Source organism: Xenopus laevis, chromosome 6L (assembly GCF_017654675.1).
Source record: "Xenopus laevis strain J_2021 chromosome 6L, Xenopus_laevis_v10.1, whole genome shotgun sequence".
NCBI classification, from domain to species: Eukaryota; Metazoa; Chordata; class Amphibia; order Anura; family Pipidae; genus Xenopus; species Xenopus laevis.
Genome location: NC_054381.1, coordinates 136,153,134 through 136,160,114, shown reverse-complemented (window position 1 = coordinate 136,160,114; position 6,981 = coordinate 136,153,134).

Here is a 6,981-nt window from a genome sequence, read left to right as displayed (position 1 = left end):
CGGCGTATATAGGTGTTTACTGCCTCTTTAAGTTTTTGTTCCATAGGGAAACAATTTCTAGAGGAAAAAAGCGGGGAAATAATTTTGATAAATGAGCCAGATTGGTAATGTTTTCCAGTTCTGGAACAAACTGGTGACATCTTTCAGAATGTTGGAGAAATTCGATATTTTTCATTGATGCATTGATATGAATGTAACAATTAATTGTACCCTTTTCATCTTATAGGGATTTCTTATGGTTCATAGGCCTCCAGATGTCACTGGGCTTGGTTGCTGTTCAGGGGGAATGATGTGCCCTGTAGTAAATGATGGTTTTTCCTAGGGATGCACCAAATCCACTATTTTGGATTTGGCCGAACCCCCGAATCCTTTGCAAAAGATTCGGCATAATACCGAATCCTAATTTGCAGATGCAAATTAGGGATGGGAAGGGGAAAACATTTTTTATTTCCTTGTTTTGTGACAAAAAGTCACGCGATTTCCCTCCCCGCCCCAAATTACGATTTGGATTCAGTTCGATCGGGCAGAAGGATTCTGCTGAATCCGAATCCTGCTGAAAAAGGCCGAATCCCGAACCAAATCCTGGATTCGGTGCATCCCTAGTTTTTTTTTTGCTTTCGGCAATGAAAAGGCCAAGCTTTATTATCTGTTCTACAGTACTGCCCCTGTATCATGTATAAAAAGTGAATGTTATTAAAGGGGAACTATTGCGAAAATGAAAATTTAATATAAACTTCAGCATACTGAAATAAGAAACTTTCTAATTACTATCAATTTAAAATTCTGCATCGTTTCTGAAATAATCAAGTTTATCTTCACTATCCCTCTCTCAGAATCTGTTTCTCTTCAGTCTTCATGCAGGAGGTGGGTGTCAGATATTCATTGACAGTTAGATCCAATATATTGTCTAGGGGGGCTTCCTTTCCTATCAGATGAATTAGAGCTCACTCAAAGAACTGATTCGAGTACAAACAACTGGACAAAACTGTCTTTTGCACAAATCCTGCATGTAGAGAGACATGATATCTGGTGATTTTAAAAGAGTGAGCTCTAATACATTCTAGTCAAAAGGAGCCCTCCTATAAGATATATTGGATCTAAAGCTGGCCGTAGATGTAAAGATTTGTCCATCAACTAAAAAGACCAGGCCATATTGCCAGGAAAACTGAGGGTAGTTGCCTTCTTGTCTCTGCAAACATAGACAGACAAAAAAATGTAACCTGGCCGATCAATTTTCTGACAGATGTCGGACGAAAAATCGTAAGATGTACGATCGTTCGATTCCCACTAACTTCATGATAATTTGACGGATTGGTCTGATTTCGCTAAAATTGGTCGTTCACCAAAGAAAAATCTTTGCATCTATGGGGACCTTAACTGTCAATGATTATCTGACACCCAACTGCTGCATGAAGACAGAATGAAGGGAAACAGATGCTGAGATAGTGAAGATAAATTTGATTATTTTAGAAACGCTACAGAATTTTTAATTGATTTTATTTAAAAAGTTTATTTCAGTATGATGAAGCTTGTATTAAATTTTCATTTTCGCAATAGTTCCCCTTTAACAAACCAGTTATTCTTATCTGGTACTTGTCAAACCATTTCTGTGGATCAGCACCATGAATGATTGTGGTCTTCAGACTTGGTTTCACCTTTGTACACCCAAAGCCTGTCCTATAGGCAGGCCCGGACTGGCAATCTGTGGGTTCTGGCAAATGCCAGAGGGGCTGCTATACGGTCCCATAGAAAGTCAGTATTTAGTGGGCTGTTTGGGCCTCTGTATGGACTGATTGGGCCTCTATGTACCTGAAATGCCAGGGCCTATTTTAATTCTCAGTCCGGACCTGCCTATAGGTCTTGGCACTAGTGTTTTCAAGCTTTAGAAGCGACCGGATCCAAGGGGTTTATTTACTAAACCTTTAATTGATCTGGTCATTCTTTTTGGGGCTAAAAGTTTTTTCATGAAAAAAAAAAACAAATTTTTCAAAATTTATTATACCCTGATGCTGCAAAATCCCCAATCTGAAAATCCGCTATCTCAGACCTGTCGAGATCCTAGTCAATGGGAGATGACCCTATTCCAACTGGAAGTAATTGTGGTTTGTGCTGGGTTTAGTCCAATAATCTAATATTTTCGGGCAAAACCCCAAAAAATCGAGGGATTCGTGGGGGAAAAAGTCAGAAAAAAAAACATACGATTCGGGTTTTCACTTGATTTTATCGAGTTGTTTCCTGATCCAATTTATTTGAGTTATTTTATTATTTATATCGGGCATGGGAGTTTGGTCGAGCTTTTTTTTTTTTTTAATTATGAGATAAATTTGTGGTTTAGTAAATAAACTTCCAAGTGTCAAATAATGTAAAAGTCAAACAATTTGTAGATCAAAATGTCTACATAGGTGAGAATCTGAGCAGAAGTGTTCACTGGGTACATTGCTGTATACCTGCAAGTGGAACATCATATTTCTTTAAATACCAGGACACTGCTTCCCAATACAAAGTGTCCCAGTTCCAATGTTAAAACAGTCCACCCCGCACAACACACCAGTCCATTTAATAGTTCAGAGAAGGTTCTTCTTTACCCTCTGGGGGTTCTTAAAAAGAGTCCCGGCACCAATTTGTCCTGGAATGAGCCTGTAACCACCAGTTATGCTGCCTCATATTGCAGATATTAGGGCCACACACAATCTTCCACACCCTGTCTCTGTTGTTCTGTTTTTTTATTAAAGAGAAATACCCAAAAACTCTCAATCGCAAAACAGAAATCACATTTTGAATTTTGACCTGTTTGTCCTCTTTTGTCTGAGCGGCTGCTCTTCTCTACTGTTCTATAAAAGCCGACAAGATTTGGTTTTGTATAGTCTTCCATTTATTGGCTTTATTCTCTGTATCAGGGTTTCCTAAATGAACCCCCGTGTTCACTTGCTTGATTAGGCTTCCTAAGAATATTGAATATCACTGTTTTGCCGCTAAAAGCACAATGAATTAGTAGAGAATTGCTCAGCCAGTGACTCTCTAACCCTCCATCCTACACATTGGGGCCACACTCACCCATCACTTATGATAAAGTACAGTCTGGGCCATTGCCGATTTGTACAGTTGCACTTAAACCGCCCGCACTACTTCTGAGACTTTCAGCAGCCTAAAGTGTTTTCAGTGACTTTAAGAAGTGCCTTATGGCTCTTTAATGGCTTTCTGATATCACCATAGCTTCCATAAATCTGAGTTGCTGCTTGTCTACAAATATGACTTAAAGGGGGACTGAACTCGGCTAAAAAATTTGGAAAGCTACTCCATGTTAGCTAGTTTGTAATTTACTTTCATTGACTTTTTTTTTTTCTTACTGATTTCTGAGACATAAGCCGTTTTAGACTGCTATTACCAGACTTTCCACAGCTCTTGCCGTGTCAGCTTGACCCAAATGATACTGGTAAAGTTGGATGGACTATGCTTGTGCTGCATAGTCAAGTAAGATTCATTGACCGTGAAAGAGCAGTGGTGCTGAAAGCCTGATATTAGCAGTCTCAAACTGCTGATCCAAGAGAAACCACAAAAAATAGAAAATTTGTATAAATTGCGAACGTTTTCAGAAGAGTATTTTTACACTCATTTGGTCTTGTATTTAGAGCCCCTTTAAGTAGGTTTTGCAATTTATTCCACATCACTTAATATCTATTATGCTGCTTTCGTAAATGGCAAAGGGAAACTTTGCTTTCCAACCAGCTTTTATCAATACTGGGATCAATTCTTAATAAAGTTCATGTTAGGTGACGTCTGGTGGCAGCATAGCTTGCCTGCTTTCATACACTCCGCCTGCACTTTTCTGGAATGCAAAGAAAATAAATGAATAAAAAATAGCCGTCGGGACTTCATAATGTTTTTGTAATGTACACAAATTATTCATTTCTAAGCAAACTTCTAATTCTTCACCATATTGGTTTAGCAATGTGCATTTATGAAGCATTTTGTAATGGAATATTTGGCAATGGTTTTTTTTTTTTTTTTTTTTTAGTATGCAACGAGTAATTCTGCTTGCATTTTGTGCAATTGAAAGTTAAAATGTTGTATTTTCAATGATAGTTTTCTATAAGAAATATTTAGATTCCCTAAATAAATCTTATGCAAATTGGTGTGGAGTATTTTGCATTTTTCCTCCCCTATTATTAGTTTTATATAAGAACAAAGTTATACAACAAATGTAGTTGTCATTGGATGGAATCTTCTGCCTGGTCCAATCCGTATCAGAATATCTCTCATTAAGTGAAATAAACCCAATAGGCTGGTTTTGCTTCCAATAAGGATTCATTTTATCTTCGTTTGGATCAAGTACAAGCTACTGTTTTATTATTACAGAGAAAAAGGAAGTAATTTTTAAAAAATTTGGCTAAAATGGAGTCTATGGGAGACGGCCTTTCCGTAATTCAGAACTTTCTGAATAATGGTTTCTCGGATAATGTATCCCATACCTGTACTTTTAACTTTTTCCTCAGCTACAGGTTTGGGACCTGTTATCCAGAATGCTTGGGACCTGAGGTTTTCTGGATAAAGGATCTTTCCGTAATTTGGATCTTCATAACTTAAGTCTACTAGAAAATCATATAAACATTAAATAAACCCAATAGGCTGGTTTTCCCTCCAATAAGGATTAATTATATCTTAGTTGGGATCAAGTACAAGGTACGGTTTTATTATTACAGAGAAAAAGGAAATCATTTTTTTTAAAAAAATGTAGATTATTTGCATAAAATGGAGTCGATAAATATGCCAGGTGCAAAATCGTGGCAAATTTCCGCATTTTGCTACTGGCGAATAAATTTGAGAAACTGCAGCGAAAATTCGCCAGCGTCCAAAAATTTTGGACGCATGTCAGAAAAGTCGATTGCGTCAAAACCGCCACACGTCAACATTATTCAGAGGCCCGTTGACTTTAACGCCGGTGTCAAAATCGATGTGGGCGTTTCGCGACAAATTCGCCCATCACTAGTGATGGTAACTAAGCTCCATATTGGTGGCAAAACCAGCCTATTGGATTTATTTCATGTTTAAATGATTTTTAGTAGACTTAAGATATGGTGATCCAAATTATGGAAAGATCCCTTATTTGGAAACGTGGATGACAAAATGCCATGTGTGTCTGCCCTAAAGGACAAATTACACCAAAAAAAATGGAAGGCTTTTCTATCAGATTAAACGTAATGCACTGTTTACCTTGTTCCCTTTACTGGTAAAAAATGGGTGTTTGCCTGAGAAACTCCAATGAGAGTGTTTATATAAATGAGCTGTGGTGTAGATATGGGGGCATTTACACAGCAAATCATGGATAAGCTTTCTAGAACACAATGGTTTCAGTACTCAAGGAATAGCCAAGGAATACTTTATGTAAACAAACATTTTTTCAAGTGATGTTTCTTAACATTTCAGACCTGTGGTTTTGCAACACGTCAGAATAGGATCATCTATGTCAGGGGGTATCTGAGAGAACCTTGATTCCGTTGCAAGGAAATCAATAGCTTTTCAAGGTTAAAAACAAGCACGTGGGAGTAAAATAGATTGCCAAATGAATGTACAACAGCTTCTGCAGCCAAAGTGCTCACTACAATGGCCCCCCATAACATCCTTTATTATACACTGTGTTTAAAAGAACAGTGATACCAAACTATGAATTTCTATGCTTTTAAATATAACGTTCTGTTACCCTCTGCGGCTAAACAGGAATCATTTCAAAGACTCCTTCATGGACAACCAATCACATTCCATTAGGTGATAATGTCTTTTACTAGTGGCGGCTTCTTCTCCTTTGTCTTTTGTTCCATCACAAGCCCCTGCTCCCAGAGAACACAACCCAACTGTCATGAGGGACAAATTCTTTAAGAAGCGCAAATTCGCTAACGACCGCTTCGCCCACTTCGCAACACTTCGCCAGGCATAAATTCACCAGGACAACGCAAATTCTCTAAAAAGCTGGCGAAGTTGCACTAGCGTTGGCTAATTTACATACAGCGGGAAGTTAAAGTTGAATGGACGTATATGTTGCAGCAAATACATTACATTACGCAAGGCCAGGGAACCTTACTAAAGACAATAAAGTTGTTATAATCCCCTACACATGAGCCCACTGTATAGTTTATGTGCCATATGTTAGGAAATGTAGGGGGTAACCCGGGTATTCAAAAAAAAATTTACGGTCTTTTGCAGGCTATCATTTTAAATGGAAAAGACGCCAGCATTTTTTGGGACTTAGAAAAGTCCTATCTACTCCATTGCACTTTGCCTGGTCTGAGGTGGGGAAGGCAAGTCTGGCGCAAGAGGTAATGTTCAGTAAAATCTGCATCTTAGTGAATTTGCAGAGTTACATCCGTTTGCCAGAGCGAAAATTCGCTGGCACGCTAGCGTCTATCTCCTTCTCTAGCGAAGTGGCACCTGCGATCGTTAGGGAATCGGCGTAGTTACGAAATGACGTCACACTGGGGAATTTTTGCTAGCGTTAGTCACTTCGCCCTTTAGGGAATCTGCCTCATAGTCTTTCCTAATTGAATACAGGCACGGGATCTGTTATACGGAAACCCGTTCTCCCTAAAGCTCATAATTATGGAAAGGCTGTCTCCCATAGACTCCATTATAATCATATAATTCAGATTTTTAAAACGGATTCACTTTTTCTCTGTAATAATAAAACAATACCTTGTACTTGATCCAAACTAAGATATAATTAATCCTTATTGGAAGCAAAACCAGCCTATTGGGTTTATTTAATGTTTATATGATTTTCTAGTAGACTTAAGGGGTATATTTATCAAAGAGTGAAGTTAGAGGTCGCCACGGTCCTCTAGAGTGAAATTCCGCCTCTCTCCATTCATTTCTATGGGATTTTGAAAGGCATATTTATCAAAGGATGAACTTTCCCATAGAAATGAATGGAGAGTGTCAGAATTACACTCTAGAGGACTGTGGCGACCTCTAAATTCACTCTTTTATAAA